Below are 26,535 nucleotides of genomic sequence, written 5' to 3' on the forward strand. Positions count from 1 at the left end.
GGTGAGTTTTGTAATAAGTACATTTTAGTATTAACAGTATGTGACACTCATTCACTCAACAAGTATTTCTTGAATAGCTACTGTGTGCAAGGATGGGTGTCATGGAAAAACAAAGATGCAGAAGACATGGCCTCAGACTCTTGGAGGAACACAGTACAGCCAGTAAGGGGAATAGACAGTGGACACCAATAGCTGTAACACCAAGCAGGATATTGTTAAGAGTCTTCTGAGTGGTCTAAGATACTAGCATTCAGGGAGGGCAAGAGAGTACTCCCTCCTAGGGTAGAAGAGGAAAATAAGTCATTCAGTTTGCAAATTTAATTATAGTATAAAAATAGGTTTTTAGTTCTAGCAATGACTTTAGAAGGTCCCCTTAGAAAGAGCATCTTTGAAACCAGAGAAACCTGAGTTCATATCCAGCCAGGTGATCTTGGGAATGTGACTTACACTCTCTGAAGCTAACTTCCTTGTCCACAGAAGAGCACAATACTTACGTTTCAGGGTTGCTCCGAGGTGTAGTGAGAGGGCATGCACAGCTCTTAGAATGGTGTCTGGCACATAGAAGGCACTCAGCAGTGGTGTTACTGCTGCTGCTCCTGTTCCTGAGATCCTTGTGACCTGAGCCCTGTCTCCCTTGATCTCTGAAATGTGCGAGTTGTGTGAAAGTAGCCACCCTGGGGAGTACCTGGACCTGACCTAATAGGTTCTAGCCACAAGTTCTTAGTCATCATTCTGCAGCACTTCATCACATTTCAGTCTTGAGTGGTAGATAAAACCTGAAAATTATGTGCAATCACTTATTTAGCTGCATAAAACAAAGAAAACAACATCAAGCTCATTTATGTTTACACAACAGTATAGATAGATCTGGATATTCTGAAATAGTTTGAGTCTGAATTAAACAAGTGTGTTGTCATCAGGATAACTGGTATCGTGTACACATGGTCTCCATTCTTCTCATTCTATCCAGGCTAATCTGAACCTAAGCTTGCCTATCTGGTAATGCCAGGAGCCATCAGGCTGCAGAACCTGAATCTATCCTTCCATCTCTTCTTCCTCTGCCTCCTCCTCCTTTTTCCTCTTCTCCTGCCACTTCCTCTTCCTCCCCCTCTTCCTTCTCTCTCCAAGCTACTGAATTATTATTCACTTTCCTTAAGACCTAAGCCCTGCTCTAGCTCTGTTGTTGTTTTAAATGCCTAAATCAGGTTGCCATCTTATATAAATATAAATTGGAAGGCAGTCAAAAGCAGCTCAAAATAATGGTTGCCTAGTGCCTATCTCACAGTCCTTAAGAAATCTTCATAATCTGTAAGGGAAATCTGACAGTATTTAAATGTTGAAAACCCATAAAATAGTAGATGCTGTACCCTCTTATGTCTCTAAAGAAAAAAATTGTCTCACAGCCCAACCAATTCTAAAACACAAGAGGGCAAGAAAAAAGTCTTGACAATTACTCTTGAGTACCAAGGTCTTAATGCTCAAAGTGTTTGGCTTTCCAATGAACAGACCCACACAGAGGGAGCCCCACACAATCAGCATTGCCATGAAGGTAGGGTGATCATAAATTTTATCACTTCTAATTCTTGTAACAATTAAAGGGGTGCTATTAATAATTATATATAACTATAATAAGTATTAATCCAGGGTAGTCCTGGGAAGGAGAGCTGTATAGCCATCCCACCTAAAGGCAGGCAAGGATAAGAGTAAGATTTGGAGCAGAGGTAGTGGTAGGTAAGGAGATATGGACAAATATTTTCTGCATTTAACAGACAATGTTTGATGGTGTATTTATAAAATCTGTCCACTGAGCTACAGATTGATAGAACTTACAATATACCTCATCTCATTTATTCAGCAATATATGGAACATTGCCTAGAACTGAGTTTCTGAGTCGCAAAGCACACCCGTTAACATTCATGTACTTAAGACACAAAAGAGAAGCCCCCCAAAACTTCCCTCAGAGCTCACTGAATCCTCCATGAAATGCAAGCCATTAACACATTAATTTAAATAATGCCATATAGAAATAAAAAGTTGCATATCAGAACATATAATGGGCCTGTCACACCTGTAAGCAGCAGAGGACCCAATAGCCTCATTATAACACGATAGACAGAAGAATCCCAAACATAGTCTGTGACCTATAAACCTCTGAAGACGCCACTGTTCTGCAGCACAGCACAATCACTGACGTTCATCATTATGATCCTGACTCATCAAGAAGAAGGCTATGATTTAAGTAGAGAAGCAGTATAGTGACGTTGAAAGAACAATGACAATGAGGTCAGAAAGACCTAGGTTATAGTCCTAGCTCTGCCATTCACTGCCTTTGTGACCTTGGGTTAATTATTCAATCCCTCTAGGCATTATTGGCACCAGCATCATCTGCAAAATAGGAAGAATACATATCTAAGGGTGATAATAATGAAGTGGGTCATGATTTTTAAAGTTCCAGCACTGTGCCTGCCATATGGGAACTGCTCAATCAATAGAAATTATTACTCGTAATAATAAAAAGTTCTGTATGTTCTTCTTGAAAGGAATGTTATCCTGAATGACAAGAAACAGTACAAGATTATCACTATTGGGGTCTCCTCCTGTGGGGTGCTCACTGAGACAGTTTAGGGCAGTTGTCATAGCTTCTTTACACATAAAAATCAAATAGCCAGGCATGGTAACGTAAGCAACACTAAGAACACCAGCAGAGATCCTCATAGACTAGCAGACCAGAAAGCAGGTGGGGGCAGAATAAAGGGTGATGTCTCAGAGGAAGGGTTCAGGCAATAATAGAATACCCCAGATAACAAGGTCCTCTTTCCAGAGCTGGGGTCTAGAATCCTGCAGCAGACCATTCCACCAGCATGCATATAATGTATAAAATATAAAAAGAAAAGGTTCTTTTCATAAAAGATTAGGCTTTGGAAGTTCTCAGAGTAAAAAATGTTTATTAATGGATTGCACTGCCTTGAGAAATAGTGAATTTTCCATCAACAAAAGAGTATTCAAATATAACTCAAGTCTCCTGGTATGGGTATTACTGAATGGATTTAAGCACTGGCTGGAAAACTGAATTAAATCACTTTACGAAGGTCCTTCCCAAAACTAAAACATATTTCACCTATATGGAATAATTTAGATATTCATAAAAATACTAAGTAAATGAGATGCTATTGTAAATAGTTCATTATTTCTGAATATAAAGTGAATGTAAATTAACTTAAGAAATGATTAAGGTATCAAAAATACATACAAGAGAAAACAAATAATAATTCTACTCTTCCAGGGACAACCAATATAAACATTTTCTTTCAGTATTTCTTCCATAGATTTTTTTTTCCAAAATTGATCATTTACTGCACATATAATTTTTATCCTACATTTTTTGCTTTGTTATACAATAATCACTTTTGTGTCATCAAAAATGTTTTAGGCAGCATTTTAAGGTTGCAAAATATTACATTATCTCAATACCTCAAATTTGGGCACAAACTCACATGCCTAGGTAGGAACCCTGATCTGCCATTTACCAGTAGTGTGAATTTGGGCAATTTACTAACACCTCTGGGCCTCATCGATAAAATGTGAATAACAGTCCTACCTACTTCATTGTTTTATTGTTAGAACTAAAAGAGTTAATACGTATAAAATACTTAAAAGTGTCTGATACATAGTAAGTGTTAGTAAGTGCTCAATAAATTTATATTACTGTTCCTACTCATTTTCCTAATATGAGCCATTTAGATTGCTTTCAGTTTTTCATTATTATAAATAATTCTGTGATAAACATCTTTGTAATATATGAATTTTTAAAGATACTCTTCACAATTCAAACTCTTAAGCCATTTATTTTATTCATTTCAGTTCTATGCTTTAGCCACAAAGCAATGGATAACAGATGTTATTTACCAGGAACTACTGGCATTGCCATTTTTTTAAGGAAGAACATTGTTTATTTCTATTTTTTTTCTTTCTTCTCTTTTTTATTCTGATACAATACACATAAAATTTAGCATTACTGACATTTAGAACATCATTGTGCAATTTGCCAATATGTTGTTAGACCACTTATCCCAAAGATCATCAAATATAATGCACAGAAAATCAAAACTACAGAGAGGTATCACCTCACACCAGTCAGAATGGCCATCATTAAAAAGTCTACAAATAAATGCTGTAGAGGGTGTGGAGAAAAAGGGACCCTTCTACACTGCTGGTGGAAATCTAAGTTGTGCAGCCTGACTATGGACAGCAGTATGGAGGTACCTTAAAAAACTAAAAATCGAGTTACCGTATGATCCAGCAATCCCACTCCTGGGCATGTATCCAAAGAAATCTATAATTCAAAGAGACACAGGCATCCCAATGTCCACAGAAGCACTATTTACAATAGCCAAGACATGAAAACAACCCAAATATCCAATGACAAATGAACATGTGATACACACACACACACACACACAAATGGAATACTACTCAGCTATAAAAAAAGAATAAAATAATGCCATTTGCAGCAACATAGATGGAACTGGAGATGGTTATTCTAAATGAAGTAAGCCAGAAAGAGAAAGAAAAATACCATATGATGCTGCTTATATGTGGAATCTAAAAAAAAGACAAATGAACTTATTTACAAAACAGAAACAGACTCACAGACACAGAGAATAAACTTACGATTACCAGGGGGTATAGGAGGTGGGATGGGATAAATTGGGAGTTTGAGATTTGCAGATACTAACTACTATGTATAAAATAGATGAAGAACAAGTTTATACTGTGTAGCATAGGGAACTATATCCAATATCTTGTACCAACCTATAATGAAAATGAATATATATATATGTATGACAAACATTATGCTGTACACCAGAAACTGACACAACATTGGAAACGGACTATACATCAATTAAAAAAGAAAGAAAGAAAAGAAAAAATATATATACAATGCACAGAATGGAAAAAAGAAAAAGTAAATGCTATTAGCCTTAAAATATCTCTCATGAAAAAAAGGAAAAATAACTTCCTCATTCTCAAATTTTACTAGGAAACCATTGGGTCCAATCACCAAATTAAAACCACCTTAAATCCTCTCTGGAACATACATGCAGATACATTTATTACAACTTCAGTTGCCTGTGTCTGTGGAGGAAGAGGACAGCTGAGAGAGAACTATCACTTAACAAGTCCTATTACAGTTCAGGCATTGTAGAAGAAGATTAATGTAAATTACCCTATTTAGTCCTTACAAAGACTACAAGTTACAACTGTTGTCCTCAAATGAGGAACCAGAGGTTTGGCAAAGTGAAGTAATTTGTCTAAATTTACAGTTATGAGTAAATGTAGTTTCATGAAAGGTAGAGCCAGCACTAACTAGGCCAGAGCAGGAGTTCAGTAAGTGCTCATTAAACGAATGAACTCCAAGCTCCAAAAATAAATAAATAAATAAATTACACAGCTAAAAAGGGGCAGAGATAGGACTCAAACTCACATCTACCTGGTTCCTAAGTTCCACCCTTTCCATTATACCGTGCTGCCTTGTTGATACAAGCATGTATTATTATCCCAAGAGAAAGTGACTGAAAGTTATAACAGAAACTCCAATAGCCATCTAGATAGAAAATTGCAAGTCTACAAACTAGTGGATCCAGTTTTTGCAACTTTTTCTTAAGGTTGATAAGGTTCTAGTATTTCATCCTCCTCTACTGCTGTCAGTTTATCGCCTGGATAGCTCAACATCCCTGAAAGGGTTATTCTAAGTGGATTAGGCATTAGCACTCTCAGTTCTATGCCAAAACACACACAGGCTTGTTGACCCGACAAGAAACTGCTTGTAGAGCAGCTTTACCTAAACCAAAATCACAGATCTCAAAAGCTGTCTCTCTTCTTCTATCACAGTTTTTTTTTTTTTCATATTTGACAACAAACATACACAGACTATCAAGAAGAAAGGGGGGAAATGTTTTTCATAGAGTCACTGGAATTTTGTGATAGAAATCAGCAGTGGAAAGTGGAATTTTCTGTTCACAGTCTTATTCTGTCCAAAGCCTTGTTTCTTATTTGCTCATGTTCTTGAGTTCACCATGATGCTTAATTTCTAATTTGCAACATAGAAATAATTTAAAAACTGGTGAGTCTGGAGCACAAAAATCATGTTCATAGTGTGCTTAGATTTGAGAAGGGCTAGAAGGTCGTGCATGCAGGTATGGAGCGTCCAGCACTGCAATAAGCACAATTAAAGCGGAACACTAATACTGCATAGCAACCGGCTGCCTCACCAACGCAGTTTCCTTATCCAACCGGCCCTGAATGGATTAGTGTGTTGTGGCTGCTGAGTTCAACTTCCCTGTCACTAATACAGAGGGCCTGCAGGAATGTCCTGTAATTCACTGATACTGAAAGCCACTAAACTTTTGGATATTTTATGTATTAAGTAGGTTGCATATTCCTACTATCCTACTTCTTGGTTCCTAACATTTTTATATAGAGATCCCTTTCTGCTTCACCAGCTCTTACATTACTTTCTCTACACCCCTCACTCCCATTCCCTCCGATGTGGTGTATGGTTTTCCTGAGATATTGCTAACCTTCTTCAAGGAAAAAGAAAAAGATCTAGCAAATACTGTAAAACTTAGGAGGAAAAAAACACATTCCTTCCTAGAAGACCCCAATTGACAACCTTACTAGACTAAAAGTCTAAACAGAAATTATCAATTTTAAGTTACCCTTCAACAGTTAAGAGGGGCCAGAGTTCCCTACTCCTGTTTAATGTTCAGTATTTTGGGGTGAGAGGGATCAGCATGTGTCCATAGAGCACAATACTCTTTTTTTTTTCAGAACTACATTCATCTGCCAAGACAAAATTAACTCCATCAGCAGGAACAAGTTCACAAAACCATGACTGTGCAGATTCACAATGAAATCTCCATTAAAACCTAGAACTTTCCAGGGCATTTTAACAACAACAACAAAAACCTGTGAAGAATTAAGTTTCTCTTTCCCTCCTTCCCTCACTTGCTCCTCCTCCAACCCCCCAGAGTGATATCAATATTCTGTGTAACTTGAATGTCCCACAGGTTATTATAGTAAAAAGGTCATGGGCTGTCACTTCAGTCTTTCAGTAGATAAGGTGGAAATATACACAAGAAAAATGGAAGTTTTGGAGAGGCATTTTATAGTTTATCAAGCTATGACTACTAGTAACCAAAAAATAAATAAAGCATTGGGTGTGATTATTATACAGAAAGCCTCTAAGGATTGCCTCAAATGACATTATGACAGGCTGGCGACTTACAGATTTTTGGACTGTAGGACACTCAGTGCTCCTTTAAATCGCATCGCTGAACATGGTTGCTTATTCCACCTAAGGACTGTAGGCTTCGATTTTCTATGGTGTGACTACACAGCTTGTGTAAGAGTCAAGCAAACTGTTAAGAAAAAAATCATTAAAACCTACCCTTTAGGCAATTTGGAAGATACTTAACAAAATTATAAATGCATATACCTTTTATATAATAATTCTACATCTAGAAAAATACATAATTACACCTATTTTAAAAGATAATTTTACGTCTAGGAATTTATTCTAATGAAATACCTGCGTACAGAATAACATATTTACAAAGTTATTCATGGCATCACAGTTTATAATAGTAAAATATTGGAAATAACTTAAATGTTCATTAATAAGAAATTGTTTAAATAAATTATAGTAGATCCATGCAGAACATGAATCCATAGAAAAGAATGAAGAAACTGTGTATGAACTGATAAAGAAAGTTACATAAGAGCTAGATTTAAATTAGTGTTGAATTTTAAAAACATAAATTATTTCTGGAAAACTATGCAAGAAACAAATAACACCAACTGTGAGGAGGGGAATTAGGTGGCTAGGGGTCAAGGATGGGAGAGAAAACTTTTTGTTTTGAATTTTGAACTACAGTTGACCCTGAACAACATGGGTTTGAACTGTGTGGGTCCAATTACGTGCAGATTTTTCCCAGAGTAAATACTATAGTACTACACAATCTGAAGTTGGTTGAATCCTCAAATCTGTAACTATGGATACCAAGGAACCACAGACACGGAGGACCCACGTATAGGAAGGGCCTACTATAAGTTATACTTGGATTGTCGACTGAGTAGAGGGTCAGGGTTGCTGTACAGTTGATAGATCAAAACAATTGATAAGGACAAGGCCTCAAAAAATAAAGCATTACAATTAACGTATCTTTCAAACTGCCATGCAACAGAAACCCTGCTGTAAATATTCCTCTTATAAATGTTCTCAGATTCCACAATTTTAAATTTAGTTTAAAAACAGCAAATCAACAATAAAAAGGCTTTAATTATATAGTTTATAATACATGTATCTACACAAACACAATGAAAGGCAATTTAATCTTTTGCCTTTCACAAGGTTACAAACATACAATGTAGGCATCATTATTTATTTTATCAACTAGGAGAGCACTGACCATTCTTTATTCTACTATTAAGTGTATACTGAATACCTACAAGGTAGCAAGTACCAGGTTAGATTCTGGAAATTCAGTGTAGAAAACAATACACATGGTCCCTGACCTCCTGGACAGTTCTGGTACTTTAGCTATTAAGGACAAAAAAGTTCCTTTTTTAGAATAATACATGCAACACTCAATAGCTGCTTTCTCAGTTCAATAAAACAGTAAACATTGAAATGTGAAATGAAAACAGCTGGAGCAGCTGGATACAATTTAACTTTATATGAAAAAAATCCTCATAGATGACTCATGAGTAACTCCTGTGCAGGAGGCTAAGCACGTGTAAGGACAGAGTAGGAAAAGATTGTCACCTTCCTCATGTCTCCATCTTCTTCCTGTGCCTTCCTTGGCCCAGAAAGGAAGACCAGAGGAGGAGTGCTTTTAACAAGTTTCTATAATTTATGGTCAGATTAAATGATAAAATGAGTTTGCTGGATATAAGCTGTTTTGTGATATGTACTCTATTTTTAGAAAGTCTAGAAGCACTTGCTTAAAACTTGTGAGAAAATGGCTGGACAGTCCCTATTAGGATTCATTTGCATATTTGCTCCTTTCAGTTGAGTTTAGACATACAATAATAAATCTTCCCAAATTAGCACAGAATACTTTGGTGAAAGGTGACATAGGGGATGGTTTTCAAAAGGCAACAGCATTAAAGGACAGTCGAGAGAATGAAGTGAGAGTAACTTCATACTTAGGTGGCCTCCCTCACACATGAGACATTATACTTCAGAAATAAGATGCTCCCAACCTGAGACAACCAGAGTCAGGGGAGGAGAGTAATCCCCAAATGAGAGAATAACAGAGAACATGAATGGCTAATTGGTGTGTATTCCACTCAAGCCCGTGTAAATCACAGGAAGGAGACACTGTGAGGCCCACTTCCTGGGGAATACCTGGAGTGCAAAGATGGACAAACAGTATAACCACAAACAGAACATAAAGAACATCTTGAATAGCTACACTGGTCTCATCACTGATAATCTGATAAAATGAACATCTGTCTTCACTTCCATGACTCTTTTTAACAATTAATGAACATATGCTCTTATGCAGGTATGCACATGTTTCACAAGCAATAAGCGTTTAGGAAAACAATACATACTTTGCAAATCCAAGTTCCTCTCCTGAATGAGAGAGATATTTTCTAAGTGTTTTGGGAGAACCTTTAATTATACATAGATAAGAAAACAACCTTTATTATATCATTCCATTCATTTTGGCTACCATAATAGTGGATATGATTTAAAGCAACCATGTGTCACTAACTTTATGCTATAAAGAATTCCGGTCTGCTTCACAGTTTGCTAGACCACACACTTTTAAATGTCTAGAACATACAATAGAAATAATCAGTGAGTCTTGTACCTCATGCATTGAGACAAGGTGAGGGGGTTGGGAGGAGAAACATAAATGCTAATGTGGGATGAACTAGTGAGAGCAAACTTACTATTGAAAATTCTAATATCTCACTGAAGGAGTCCTGTATTGTCAACTTATCGCATATATATTGGACATCAAAATTTTACATTTATTAGAACCATGTGGGCTTTTGTATATCTGAGGACTAAATCACTAAGATGCAGTCCTTGATGACACTAGCCCATAAAGTGGTGTCTCTTTTGGTTTCTGGGGAAATTAATCCTGTAAAGTGAAATGAAACTTAGATCTTATATTTAATCATACTTCAAAACACTAATCTGATAAAAAATAAATTTTCATGAATCTCATTCATACTTTTTTCCTTACCAAATTTTGACTGTTTGACCAAATAGCTTATAAGAAACAATTATAAGCAGTTTGTTTTTAATAAGTATAAGAAATCTAAAAGTAAACCTGATGCCCAATATCCTTGATGAACACAGAGAGCAAAAACCCTCAACAAAATATTAACAAACAGAATCCAACAATATATTAAAAGGATCATACACCACAGTCAAGTGGGATTTATTCCAGGGATGCAAGGATGGTTCAACATCCACAAATCAGTAAGTGTGATACATCACATCAACAAAATGAAGGATAAAAATCACATGATCATCTCAGTAGATGCAGAAAAAGTTTTTGACAAAAGTCAACATCCATTTATGATAAAAACTTTCAACAAAGTGGGTACAGAGAGAATATAACTCAATATAATAAAGGTCATATATGACAAACACACAACTAACACCATATTCAATGGTAGAAAGCTGAAAGCCTTTTTTTCTGAGATCAGGAACAAAACAAATATGCCCATTCCCACAATTTTAATCAACAGAGTATTGGAAGTCCTAGCCATAGCAATTAGGCAAGAAAAAGAAATAAAAGGCATCCAAATACGAAAAGAAGGAGTAAAACTGTCATTATGTGCAGATGACATGACACAGTATACAGAGAACCCTAAAGACTACCAAAAAACTACTAGAATTAATAAATGAATTCAGTAAGGTTTCAGGATACAAAACTAATATACAGAAAGCTGTTGCATTTCTAAACACTAGTAACAAAGTATCAGAAAGATAAATTGAGAAGAAAATCTCATTTACAATTGCATCAAAAAGAATAAAACACATAGGAATAAATTTAACAAAGGAGATGAAAGACCTGTACATTGTAAACTAAGGAGGGGAGGGTATAATGCAGTGGTAGAGTGTGTGCTTAGCATGCATGAGGTCCTGTTCAATCCCTAATACCTCCATTAAGTAAGTAAGTAAGTAAACAAACAAACAAATAAAAACTAAGATACTGACAAAAGAAATTGAAGAAAACACAAAGAAATGGAAAGATAGTCCATGTTTGTAGACTGGAATAATTAATATTATTAAAATGTCCATACTACCCTCAAAAATCTACAGATTCAGTAAAATCACTATAAAAATTCCAATGGCATATTTCACAGAAATAGAACAAATAATTCTAAAATTTCTGTGGAACCACAAAAGTTCCCAAATAGCAAAAACAATCTTGAGAAAAAAAAAAAATCACACTCCCTGATTTCAAACTGTACTACAAAGCTACAGTAATCAAAATGGTTATAATACTGTCACAAAAACAAATACACAGGTCAATGGAACAAAACTGAAAGCCCAGGAATAAACCCACATATATATGGACCATTAACTTATGACAAAGGAGCAAAAACTGTACAATGGAGAAAGAACAATCTCTTCAGTAAATGGTGCTGGGAAACTGGACAATTACATGCAAAAGAATGAAGCTAAACTGCTATCTTACATCATATACAAAATCTAACTTAAAATGGATTAAAGACTTGAATGTAAGACCTGAAACCATAAAATTTCTAGGAAAAAAAAAAAAAACATAAGTAGTTACCTCATTGACATGGGCCTTAGTGATGTTTTTGTGGATCTGACTCCAAAAACAAGGGCAACAAAAGCAAAAATAAATAAATGAGACTACATCAAGCTAAAAAGCTTCTGTACGGCAAAGGAAACCATCATCAAAATGAAAAGGAAACCTACTGAATGGGAAAAGATATTTTCTAATGATATATCTGATAAGGGGTTAATATCCAAAACAACAGCCAAAACAAACAAAAAAACAATTAAAAAATGAGCAGAGGATCTGAATAGACATTTTTTTCCAAAGAAGACATACAGATGGCTAACAGGTACATGAAAAGATGCTCAACATCACTAATTATTAGAGAAGTGAAAGCCAAAACCACAATGAGATATCACCTTGCATACATTAGAATAGCTATTATTAAAAAGACAAGAAATAACAAATGTTAAAGACGATATGGAGAAAAGGGAACCTTCATACACTGTTGGTGAAACTGTAAGTTGGTGCAGGCATTATGGAAAACAGTATGGAGAGTCTTCAAAAAATTAAGACTAGAACCACTATAAGACCCAGCTATTTCACTTCAATTTATCCAAAGAATACAAAAACAGAAATTCAAAAAGATACAGGCATCTCTATGTTCACTGCAGTATTATTTAGCCATATGGAAACTACCTAAGTGTCTACTGATGGATGACTGAATAAAGATGTGGTACATATACAGACAATGGAATACTACTCAGCCATAAAAATGAGTGAAATCCTTTTATTTGCAACATGGATGGACCTTGAAGGTATTATGCTAAATCAAATAAGTCACATGAGGAAAGACAAATACTGTATGATTTCACTCATCTGTGGAATCTAGAAAAACAAAACAAATTAACAAACAAAATAAAACAAAAACTAACTCACAGAGATAGAGATCCGATTAGTGATCACCAGAGGGGAAGAAGGTAAGGGGGGTGAGCAAAATGGGTGAAGGAAGTCAACCATATGGCGATGGATGGTAACTAGACCTGTGGTGGCACTTTGTAGTATATACAGATGTTGAATTATAATGCTATATACCTCAAATTTATATAACTGAATTTTTTTTAAATAAAGTAGGCCTGATTCAATACAGTGCAAAATGTCAATAAGATCTTTGAAAATTAGTTTTTATAAACAGGAAAGATGATACAGATTATCTTTGGAATCACTTTCCAATTCTATTGTGATTTTAAGGAGCTGATAATCATTTTAGGTCCATAAATATGTCACTAGAAGTGAAATTCTTTGCATAAATAAAAAGTTCACCAAAGTTTTAGAATTACTAATGGATTTAGGACAATCTTAACACATAAACTCTGTAGTCTTCTAGTTATCATGTAAATTCCAGTGATAATAACTGACAGCCAATACAAAATCTTTCAAATGAATAATTTTGAGTATTACCATCCATATTGTAGTTAGTAAAGCAATTGATAGTAAAAAAGATTATGTTGTCTGGGTTAAAAGAGGCCTTCAAAAAACTGAATTTATTAGCTATTCCTAAAATTCATCTTCTTGGTAATCTACACAGTACTCCACTGCTGCTTTCCCAGCAGCCACCTTCTCTTTCTTCTTCCATGGTCTTCATTCACCTTATATTTATGGAGCACCGAGTAGGTGCTAAGAGGGGAGCAGCAAATAAAACAAAGATTTTGTACTCCAGGTATAATTACCTTTGAGCCCTCATTAATCACCAGCTGCTAAAACCATTCCTAATTTATCAACGTTGTAAGAGTGATAATTCTCCTCTCTTTAATCCAGATTTAGCTAATCTCAATTCTTTAAGCCAAACCCATAAAATAATTTCAGAGTCACAGCAAATGTGACCTTTCAGTCTGTTAGTTTCTTCCTTTGCCTGTCCATCCCAGGCCAAGTCACTGTCCACACTTTCTAAAAGCCCTTTCTAATTCATCTCATGTTATATGTTGACCATATGAATAAATTTATTTGTAAATTTTTGCATATATAGTAGACTATAATTAATTGTTACTTTAAAGCAAGTATCTCAATGTCCTGTTAAAAGGTTAATTATTTAGTAAATTAAATGTTTTTGACACTAAATTTTTACTTTATGTGGATGTTTTAATATTGTATAAAATTCGGTTCCTACATTTCTGTATCTCACAACCAATAAATCTTTCAAAAACTAGACATCTACAAAAAATTGCCACCAAAAAGATGACAAAAATAATTACCTATCACTACTGTTATATAATAAAAGAATGACCATTTTAACATTTAAAAGTAGGAAATGACATAATCTCAATAAAAAGGATAGTCCTAATTTAAACTGGATTGATTTAATTGTCCTTATATTCCTATTTCACCACAGATGGATGAAAATGTAATCATTAATCATTACCTAGGAACCACTGGTACAGAAAAAGCCAAGTCTAGACATACCAATTATTTTAGGAATTGCATTTGAAAAATAATTGTGAAAACCTGGCTGCCTTTATTTTAAATTTTAGATTAAGTAAATTATTATTAGGCTTTGCTGACCAGAATAACTATAAATTCTTAAGACTAAAAAAAAAATCTACCTCTGCTTCTAGGTGAGGTTTTAATAAAGCCATTTTAGAAATGAGAAAATCTATACTATTCTTAAAAAGCAACTCCTGAGAGAGTACTTCTCAGGATAAACCATCTTGGAGTTTTCCAACTGTGATGGACAACTTTGAAGATCTGTTGTAGTTGTACATTAGACCACAAGTTGGGTCTGCAGGGGAGTGAAATATCGTTACCTATTCAATAGTTTGATCTGCATGTACTCTCAAAAATCAATTCCAGATGTAGAAATCACAAGTTTCCACAAACATTCTCAGGCAGGCAGACAATATAACTTTTCTGTTAATAATAAAAAAAATCTTTGACAGACTACTCCATAACTGTATTCCAGCTCCTCCCATGTGAAAATGGGAGGCTGTCACTGAAAGGGAATTGTCATTCCAACCATATGTGTAAAACACAGCAGTGATGCCTCAAGTTTGAAATGATGCCATTCCTAGAAATCCTGTGTAACACAGGAAAAGATTTAAGAAATGGATTCAGCCCCCATTTGAATTATTTGATTTTTCTTTTAAGCAAATGTTTACCTCCTACTTTTCTAAAAATCAAATTTAATTTGAAACAAAAATGATGTAGTTTGACCTCATTATGTAAAATAAATTTAAGAGAATGTTGACTTTAATTTTGTTAGTTATTAAAGTTCAGAGACTATAAGATAATTTTTACTTGGAAAAACAGGGAATAATTTAATGGAGGTGCTATATAAAAATGAATGCCTACATTACGTCATTTATAAATATACACTTTTCATCAGTGAAAGCTTTTTAAAAAGTGCTAAATGGATTATTTTGTATCAATATATGTACATGCCCATAAAGACATGCAGAACTGTAAAAAGTTTCATCAAACTGAATTGCATCTTTGTTCTGTTTTCCAATTATATGTCAGAAACTTTACACCATGTAAATGTATTGAACCTCTGTTGCTCACAGTAAAACAAAACAAAAAAAATAGTAGAAGAACACTTATGGAATTACAGTGTATGTACAAGGAGTTTATAATAATAATTTGTATTATGTATGGCAATTTAGGAGAGTTTAATTGAGAAAACAGTTAAGAGGCTTCTTATTCTGTTATTATTCAAATACATTAAATATATATTGTATTACATTCCAGTAAATACATATTTTCATTTAGTGGACTTTAAGTTCTTATGGGATATTTTCTATCTGACCAAGCAATTGACAAGAATGAGAAAAGTATGCAAATTCAGGAATCAATGGATCAATTATTAAAATCTCAAACTCTGAGACTTGTCCCAGAGCTCTGTAATCCAGATTCTCTCTACATGTACACAAAGGCTTAAATAAAATTTTCAACTTTAATCAGTTTATTTGATGTAATATAGACCCCGTTTTATTGTTTGTAAAAGAAAATGGGCATAATTTGAAACCACCAGATCTCATATAGACAACTGTCCATTCACGTGGAGTAGTTCTTTCAAACATATTTTTATTTAGGTCTGGGTAGTGAAGTAGGAGTTGAAGCTCATGTTTATGTGAAAAAGAAAAGGAGGAAGAGGAAGGAAGAATAGGAAAGAAGATAATGTCACAAGCAGGAAAGACAGTGGAACTAAAAGTGAATTTTATCTTGTGTGTACCACGATCATAAAACTACCTAATAGCAATGCAATGTCACTGTCCATTTGTTTCACTCATTCAACCAATATGTATTAAGTGACTACTGAAAATAAGACACCATTAGGTCATAATTCCAATTTCACTTCAGCAGAAAACAGATGGATTATTTTTCTTCCCATTTTCTATCTTAGTAACCATAAAGGACAAATTTAATACTTACCACATAGTATAAAGAATTTTTTAAATCCTTTAAATGTGGGTAATATGTTTAAATTTTTTCAAAATAAAATATAAGGAGATAGACCTACAGTGAAAGGTCTCCCTCCTATTCTTGCCCCCAATATGCCCATTACCATTAATTCCTTCAACACATATGCACTGTTATTAGTTCTTACTGATGGACAGTCAGTTGTTTCTAAACTTTTGCAAATACAACCAAGACCAAAAAAAAAAAAAAAAAAAGCCAACTTTCTTTAAATGTCATTTCACATATGTGCATATGCAAGTCCATGTATAGGAAAAGTTCCCAGAAGTGAAATTGCCAGGGCAAAGGCTAATTTGTAATTTTGACAGATACTTCTAAATTGCTCTCTGTAGGGGTTATGCCAATTTATACTCTTACAAGGGGTGTACAAAAATATCTTTTTACATATAGTCTTGTCAATATACTGTCAAATTGAAAGATTTTCATCGATTTGATAAGTGGGAAGTAGTACTTCATGTAGCTATAATTTGCATTTATGACAAGTGAGGTTGAACATCTTTTTATAAATTAAGGAGCCATTCACAACTCCTTTTCTGTGATACATACCTGTTTATATGTTTAATCCATTCTCTCACATCTAGGAGTTCTTTATACATAAAGGTGGTTAGTCTTTTGTTTGGTATCAATTGCTAATATTTGTCTCTTGACTTTATGGTAGTTTCTTGTCATGCAGAAATGCTTTTTAAAAATTTTTTTCAGTATTTTTTCTTACATAATTTCTGAAGTCATCGTTAGAAATGCTTTTCCCACTGTAACATTTGAAGGTTAAAAATAAGTTCCGACATGGAGATTGCTAAAACTGCAATACAGTCGGACCAGAGAACGTCATCCAAATCAGTCTCTCCCTCTCTGCACTTTCTTTCTTATTCCTCCTTCCCCTCTTTCTTAGGTAACTTCTTGGTCCTCCTCCTATGTGCTACTTTCAATCCCTGGGAGAAGTTGAACTCTCCTAATTCACGAACCCTTCTTCAAATTTAGGAAGTGGAAAGAAATGGAAGCTGAGGAAGAGTGGGTGAAATCGAGAGACAGTTCACAAGACAGCTGCCACCCTAGCACACATCAAGACACTGGCACAAAACGGCTCTATCTCTGTCATTCACCACCATACAGGGAGGAAAGCCAGTCATTTAAGAATGTCCTTGATGAGTCAGTAGAAATTATTAATTTTATTTAATCTCAACCCTTGAGAATAAGCCTTTTTAATATTCTGTGTTATAAAATGGGAAGTATGTATAAACACTTCTGCTGCACACCACACAAAGGATCACAGATAATCTCGTCAAACTTTGAGTTGCAGCTGAGTTGCAACCTGAACTACTAGCCCCTTTTTTCATGGAACACCATTGTTATTTGAAAGAAAAATCTGCAAACAAACTATACTTTATTCAGACTTGAGTATCTGGTATTTTCTCAAAAGTAAAGCAAGTCTATAACCTCGAGGGGAAAAAAATGACAGTACTGTTACCAAAAACTCTCAATGAAAATTAGAACTTTAGAAAAATTGTATCCACTACTGTAAGCTTCATAGCTTCCCAATATTATAGCACTTTTCTGATGAGATCAGTGTTATAATTAACAAATGTGATTTTTTAATATTGTATATGATATATATAACTTAGTGAACCAATATTTTCCAAATGACCAATGCATGACATTACAAAGTTATGCATGGATAAAAGATTCATCAAAGTACAAGACATGCCAATAAATTTTAATATCAAAAAGTTCATTGATAATAGTTTCAGATTTCAAACTGAAAATCACCTTCAAGAACTACCACTTGTCGAGCTTTGGTGCAATATCAAAGACAAATATCCACAATTATCTGAAAAGGCTGTTAAAATATCGCTCACTTTTCCAACTATATGTCTGTGAAGCTGGATTTTCCAGATATACTTCAATCAAAACAACATTTCACAAGAGATGAATGCAGAACAAATATGAGAATCCAGCTGTCTTCTATTAAGTCAGACATTAAAGAGATTCGTACACATGTAAAATGATGCCACTCTTCACACTAAATGTTTGTTTTGCAAAATATAATTATTTTTCATTTTAAATGTTATTATGTTAACACTTTACGGATTTATGACGGTTATTCTTAAATTATTAAATATTTACATTTATTCCTTACATGGTAAATAACAAAAGCTCTTCCGGATCCTCAATAATTTTGAGAGTATAAAGGGATCCTGAGACCAAAATGTGTGAAAGCTGCAGAAATAGACCTTGTCTCTCAGATCACTGAAACCAGATCAGTCAAGGAGGCCATGAGAATACCCTGGATACTTGCTAGGCACATAACTAACTTTACTTCTGCCTGGAATACCATAAGTCTGTCTTAGGAAAAAACAGGAGTGGAGAAAATACCTCAGAAATGTTAGTATAATGTTTTGTTGGTTTTTTTATTTTAAATGATATATGACAAAGATAGCCATTGTAGCAAAAGATTGAAAACCACCTAAATGTCTCATTTGTTATTGTTAGATTTTGAACTTCAGATGCACAGACAGCAAGCTGATCTAACTGTGGTCTTAATTTCTCAGCATGTTGTGTGATCCTTGCAAGATCCCTCTCCTCTACTTTATTTCACTCTTTCTTCCATTTCACTTTCATTTCCCTCCTCTGAGTACTTATCTATTTTAAAGAGAGTACTATGTATCTTTAAATGTATGTAGCATTATAAAACAGGTGTTGTTTGGTAAAGAACTATGTGTATTCTACTTATATAAATAGCATTTGTCCTGTTTCCTATTTTTCCTTTCATGATTATGTTTGAAATTTTTTTTCCATGATCAGTTAGTTCATTGCTTCTTACTGCTGCATATCATTTCATAGTATGCATCTACTGTATTTACTTATTGATTAAAATTACTCATTGGACACCTCAGATCCATCTAACTCTTTACTTCCATGAGTGAAACTATAACATCCATGAACATGTCCCCACTCAAATTCTTGCTAGTTATCTGGAAAAACAGATTCATCAGTGGGATTGTCACACATATGATGACTTTCCAGAGTTATTGTGCAACTTATATCACCATCAGCAGTGCAAAAATCTCCACTATACCATATCGTCTCCAATACTTGGTATTATCTGCCTTTCTAATTGCTGACATTCAAATACTTATAAAATGATATTTTATTGTTGCTTTAATTTGCATTTCACCTCTTTACAATGAACTTTAGCAACTCTTCATATATTTGCTATTTACTCAAACATCATCTCTGAATTACCTGTTTATCCTCTTATGAATTTTTTTGAACTCTTTTCTTAGGTTTCCCATATTTTTCTTGTTGATTAAAGGGGTTCATGCATTGAGATTTTGTTTAGCAAGCTATTATCCCTTGCTGGTTTTAAATGTGGCAAATATCCTTTCCCAATCTAACATCTGTTTGTTAACTTCATCTATGGAACATGACATTGAACAAAATCCTTAATTTTGGTGTAACTAAATCCAACCTTTAAGTTGATGCTTTTGAGATTCTGTTTAAAAAGCCTTTTCCTACCCCTTGGTCACAAAGACGTTATTTCACATTTTCTTCTATTATCTTCTATCACCTTTATCAATTTATCTTTCACATTTAGATACTTGATCTATCTGGAGACAAACTTCATGTAAGTTAGAGGTCTGTATTTTTCTCCATATAATGAAATAGTTATCCTAACATCATCTACTAAACAATTTGTCCTTTTTCAATTGCTTTGTGATACAAATATTTATCATATGTCCTTATATATAACTAGGTCTATTTCTGAGCTCTCAATTTTGTTTCATTTTGGTTTATTTATAGATTGCAGGAACAAAAGCATTATCATCAACATCAACATCATCATCATCATCATCATCATCATCATCATCATCATCATCATCATCACCATTTGCAGTATGTCTTAATAGCTGATGAGTGAGAGTAACTAACACCTATTTGGCTCATTTTTCCTATGTACATTTTTAGAAATTTGGCCATTCATATAAATTTTATAATTTGTTGTGTTCCTCCAAAATGCAGTTAGACTTTTGATTGAAATTTCATTTACTCTGCATGTGTATGTGAAGAGAATTAATAACTTTACTAGGTTAAATCATAGCAACCAAGCAAACAGTTATCTCTCACCATTTATTCATATCTTATTTATGTCTTTTCTACTTTTCTACTGAAGGAAACAAAAAATGAGGATTTATGTGTCTTAAAATAATATCTTATTTTTATTATAAGAGTAACTTGTTTAAAAGGAACGCTTTTTTAGTTGATTTGTATACCTCTACTAATCTTGTTAAACTTTTGTTAGCACTCATAATATGGTGATTCAATTGGATTTTCTATATAATCATATTATCTATAGATAATGATTTTTATCTCTTCCAACCCTAACATGCCTTACACCTTTATTCTGCCTTAAAAGGTAGGCAGAACCTCCAATATTATGTTTAAATGGTAGTGAAAACTGTAAACATTTTTTTCTTGTTCTTTGTTTCAGTGGAAATGCTTCTAATTTATCCCAGTAAGTTTTTTTCCCATAAATTGCCTAGAAAAATCATTGATACTCCTACTAATCTGTACATTTTTCACAAATAAGTATTAATATTTTATTCTGCAACTTTTATCATAAGATGCTTTTTCTGTGTCTCAGGAAATCATCATATGCTATTTCTTCTTAGATCTAATATTAAAATGAAGTACACTGATACATTTTTCTGATGTTGTAACATCCTTTCAGTCTTGGGTAAAAACTACTTGATCAATATGTACTTTCTAAAATAAACTGTTGGATTTGGTTAGCTAATATTCAGAGTTATTGTACCCACATCCACAGAATGAAATAAGTTATGCTTTTCTTGTCTTACATCTTCCTTATCCTATATCAAGACTATACAAGCCTCATAAAATGAGCTGGGCAATGGGGCAGCTTCTCTTTTCTTCTTTTTTTTTTCCATTTTCTGGAGCAATTTATATAACATAAATATCATTTATCCCTTGAAAGTTTTGTAAAATCCCACTGGGGCCTTTTTTGGTGGAGAGTTTATAGATGCTTTTTCTTTAATCATTATTTATACAATAATGTACTTTATAATTTTGTATTATATGAATGCATAAGTATGCAGAAAGTTACACATTCCCTTAAAAAAAGAGAATACACAATTATGTTTTTAAATTCATACAATGCAGTTTGCACCAAATATCTTCTATTTGCCCATCCAGACCCTTTCCCACCCTGCTCTGCCTCAGGAGGCTGCCCTGTATAGACTGCTGCCTAGATATATAGCTCCCGACTGGATTAGGCCTGTCTGCAAAAAGAAACCCAAAGGAGGGACGAGTGGATATTTATTCCCCCAGTCTCCTTCCCAGAGGTCCCTTCAGGCTTGCTGCCTCCTTGACCAAAGTCACAGCTCCTCCCAAGGCAGTCATCCCTCCACCACTCCTGAGTTTCAAAAATTGCTCCTTCTCTTCATCCTTTAGGGCCTTGGGGTGTTAACAACCCCTGCTGTTGCTAGCCTTGGGATACTACATTAATCTTTGTGGTTTCCCAACACCTCATCCACATGTTTGTAAACAGTCTCTTTATTAACTGTTTTTGATTATCCTAATTTGAAAGTGCCATCTGTTTCCTCCTGAGATCCTCACTGATATATCTTTATACACTTACATAGAGAAAATCTACCATATCCAACTCCTCCAGATTAACAATTACTAACAGTTTGGTGTGGATCCTTCCAAACACAGAACATATTTATGGAATATGTAATACCAAAAACATGCAGGTAAAATATAGGCAATGTTTTTAAAATGTGAATTTGTTTTAAAAACTGAACATTTCTGGTTGCTATTGACTTACCTCATTTTTTAAACTCTTTCCTTTCTTGGTCCCCATAACCCTTCACAATTCTGATACTCCTTTAATCTTATTGATAAGTCTGTCTCTGTCTCCCTTTATGGGCTTATCTTCTTGCATTTAAGCATTCAGGTTTTGTCCACAGTTCTCTTCTCTCACCACCCTCTCTCTCTTTTTGAGACCATATTCCCTGCAGAGCTTCCATTATCATTACAATACAAATGATTCCAAGATCTCTATCTCTAGTTCTGACCTCTCTCCCAAGATCCTCATTTTCATTTACTCCGATAGCTGTCTTCAACCTAAACAAATGAACAACAATTCAAATACAACAGGGTCAAAACCAAATTAATATCTTTCCCACTAAACTAGTTTCTCCATCTGACTTTTCTCTTTCTACTCCTAATACCGTCATTCTCCTTGTCTTCCCAGCTCAAAATCTGGTGCCATACTTGATTCCCTTTTATTGCTTTCCATCACTCCTGTTTAGGGCAAATTTTAGCAGCTCCTATAGCTACAGTATTCATCCAGCACTCATCTCCTTGTTTCGGCCACCACAGCCAAAATCCAATATGAGACTCCTATCCTAGAATCTCACGCCTTCCCAACTCAGCTCCCCACTGCTAGTGTTCCCTCCCCTCACACCTAGCCATCCAACAGATGGACAGCCTAATCTTCCTTTAAAAAAAACACATTTCTATTTTCTAAATTAAAAAGTAATTGGTCTGTATTCCCTGAACTGAAGTATAAATTTCATAGTTTGTATCTAAATATCTCCACTATATGACCTTAAACCAACACAAGCCTTCATCCCAATGCTTCCTCCATGCTCCTGTCTGGAGTCTTAGCACATGCTATTGTCGCTGCTTATAAAGTCTTCCTCACATCTCCACTGGTTTAAATCCTTCAAGATCCAGTTTAAATGCTACTTCCCTAATGTGCCTCCCTTGAGACATTAATCATATTCTGCCTAAAAGTTCCCTGAGGGCAGGGACTATTTCTTAATCATTTTTGTTTACTTCACAGCACCCATATAACACCTTGACAATATTGATAGTCAATAAATAGTCAATTAATTATTGACTTAATGAATGAATCAGAATCATCAGAAAGAAAAATCCAAGTTTTCCTTCCTTTAACAAAGATTTAGGAACCATTTGCTTTTTTGTTTTTTTAAAATAGCTTTTTTTTTCTTTTTAAATGCGTGCCCACTCATATTCTGTAACAGCTGTTTATTTTAAATGTTTAAAAGATTATAAATCCTACAAACTACATACAGGAGGAAAAGTCCAACATAAGGTATGATTGATCACAATGTGACCCATAAATGTTGTATGATCTCTAATCAAAAATAAGTGTGACTTTGGCACAAGCCAATCTTCCTTTAAAGAAAGAACAGAATAAGAACTCTGGGCTTCCACTGTATGGAGGTTTCTCAACAAACTAAAAATAGAACTACCATATGATCCAGCAATTCCACTTCTAGGTATATACCCAAAAAGACAAAAACATTAATTTGAAAAGATACATGCACCCCAATGTTCATAGCAGCATTATTTACAATTGCCAAGATATAGAAGCAACCTAAGTGTCCAGCAACAGATGAATGGATAAAAAAAGATGTGATACACATACACACACACATACACACTGGAATACTACTCAGCTATAAAAAAAAGAATGCAATTTTGCCATCTGCAGCAACATGGAAGGACTTGGAGAGTATTATGCTAAGTGAAATAAGTCAGAGAAAGAAAAATACTGTATGATATCACTTATATGTGGAATCTTAAAAAAAAAAATGGTGAATATAACCAAAAAGAACCAGACTCACAGGTATAGAGAACAAGCTAGTGGCCACCAGTGGGGAGTGGGGGAGGGGCAATATAGGAGTGGGGAAGTGGGAGGCACAAATTACTGGATGTAAGATAGGCCCAACGATGTACTGTACAACACAAGGAATACAATCAAGATTTTGTAATAACTGTAAACGGAAAGTAATCTTAAAAAAAAAAGGAACTCTGGGCTCTTAACTGCAAGACTTTATGTGGTTATGTCCTCTTTAGTGACACTATTATCCAAACCTATTTGAATGGAATTATCTTAATTGTAGTTTTGCAGATAATCAGTGCAAATAAAAAATAACTATGGTACATCTGGCTGTCTGAAGTTGAATGTACTGAGTGACCAGCTCATCTTAAAAGCTAAGCTGTGAAGTATTATATGGTATATAAAATAAAGTAAAAACTTGTGGTTTCAAAGATAGAGTGACACAAGTGACTGAATAATCTGTATACTACTTTAGTGTATAGAAAAGATTGACCATCTTCCTGCCTTCACTCCTTCCTTCCTTCCTAAACCTTTCCTATGTGCCAATCATTATGGTAGGCACTGCGATATCAACCAGGATAAAGACATGAACCCTTCTTTAAAGGAGAGACAGAATTATAAACAAATGGTGGGAAAATAATTTAAATGTAAAGTTTGTGCCAAGCATAGCGGCAACACAGAAAAAGAAAAAAAAAAAAAGATTGCTACAAGCAGTTTTATCCTTGAGAGCCTTCGTTAATCTAGTTTTCTATAACTTATTAAATATCACCCACCAAACAAAGCCAGGGAAAAAAGAACATACTGTAAGACTTAAGTATTTAAATAATGGATAACAGCTACATTACTTAGAAAACTTCAGTTCATTCTGCCAACATGATGAGATCACTGATCTCAGAGTTGAAGAAAAAGCATATAGCATTGCAGGGTCTGAAAAGATCATACAATTTTAAGTATTTAAAAATGAGGGCTAGTCATTATTATTTTCTGTAGTCAGGCGGGAAGAGTTGTTTACTTCATATTTTAACAGCATACTTACCTACCTTAGATTTCTTATCTCTGAGTTAAACAAATCCTTTCAATTTCAAGCAAGACCATAAAGCATTATTTCTCAAAATACATATTTAATTAATTGCTTATTTACCTGTATTTTTTCCTCACTAGACCTGAGCTGCTTCTAGAACAGAGACTATTTCCTATTCATCTTTACATCTAATGCCCAAGCACAATTCCTGGCACATAGTAGACAATAAATACTTGTTAAATGAAAAATGTAAATACAGACCTTTAGATCCTTTCTAATTCACAATATTTAGGTTTTTTAGTGTTCATCATTTGCATCTTTCTCTTATCCTCATTCTATTGATAAAAACAAGGAGGGGATTTCCAAACAACCTAATTTATGGTGTATCAGTGTTTCAACAAACTAAAGCCTTGAGACTTACCAGGGAACTTTCATTCTCAAAAAAAAAAAAAAAAAAGAAAGAAAGAAAGAAAGAAAAAAGAAAAAAGAAAGGGAGGGAGGGTGGGAGGGGGAGAAGATAAGAGGGAGGGAGAAAAAAAGAAAAAAGAAACCTATTTATATTTCAACTCAAAAGTGTACACTTCCTGAAGATGTTCCCCTTAATGGGTATCTATGAGATACCCTGAGCAAATAGAAAACTGCAAACATGGCTCTAAACTTCATTTAAAATGACTGTGTTTATTATTTTTATTTCTATCCTCACTTTTCCTGTAGTTGCTGTGAATGGCTTGGAACATGCAAAATATGCTAAGCAAGAAAGAGCCTGTACCTGAAGAGTTAGCAGTTGAAAGGCACAAAGAGGTACAATGGATTTAAAAGCCTCTTGAAGAACAGCCTTTTGCTGCATAGATGCCACGCAAGACAGTATGTGGCAGGAAAAGAGTTGGGGAAACTGCTTTAAAAACCTATTAACTAGGAATGTGAAAAAATAGGGAACAATCGGGAAAGGAGGGAGGTGCTCACTGCTTAAAAGGCTTTTAAATGTGACCATATTTTTGTTGGCTTTTTGCCTGCAACATAAAATGAGGATGGTGTACTGAATGGCTCGATGGCTGCTGAAGGTGGAATGAATGGAAGCAAGACTAGGAAGTCAAGGCTGAATTCTGAGATGCCACTCTGGCCCATGTGCAGCTGTCGAGACAACTCTCAGCAACGGTTCAGTGCAGTAAACACAAAATTCAGTCAGCCTGCTCAGCCACCCTTCCATTCTTGTCTTTTTTGTGATCCCATAAATATTTGCCTATGTGGTCTTTGCTGCAGATATTAAGGAGTTAATAAATTAGCCAGGCAAACAGGCAGGAATCAAGAAAAGCCACAGAACTTAGAATTGAACAGCTGACAGCAGATTCTGCAGGTGCGAGATGGGAATCGGCTCTGCATTTTCCATGTCGCACAATTTTCTCTGTCTGGGCTGTGGCCTGATTTTCTGGCCCCTTCAGGACAAGCTGAATCATAAGGGAGAGAATCCCAGAGGGTTTTGCTCTCTGATCTTATGAACTCTAACTTCTTTAAAAAAGGAAGCAATCTCCTATATTTAGACTGGTAATATTATACGTTGTCAGTGGCCTTGTAAGATTTTAGTTTTATGTTAGGA

General features: G+C 34.6%; 1 protein-coding gene across 1 annotated transcript in view; it reads left to right on the forward strand.

The window, feature by feature from the left end:
• Positions 1 to 26,535, forward strand: part of SOX2 (SRY-box transcription factor 2) — a 627,102-nt gene that overhangs the window by 573,921 nt on the left and 26,646 nt on the right. The window contains exon 11 of the mRNA XM_064493127.1: positions 25,656 to 25,742. The gene's annotated coding sequence lies outside the window, so the exon portion shown is untranslated. The remainder of the gene's footprint in view (positions 1 to 25,655; positions 25,743 to 26,535) is intronic.

This window comes from Camelus dromedarius, chromosome 2 (genome assembly GCF_036321535.1).
Source record: "Camelus dromedarius isolate mCamDro1 chromosome 2, mCamDro1.pat, whole genome shotgun sequence".
NCBI classification, from domain to species: Eukaryota; Metazoa; Chordata; class Mammalia; order Artiodactyla; family Camelidae; genus Camelus; species Camelus dromedarius.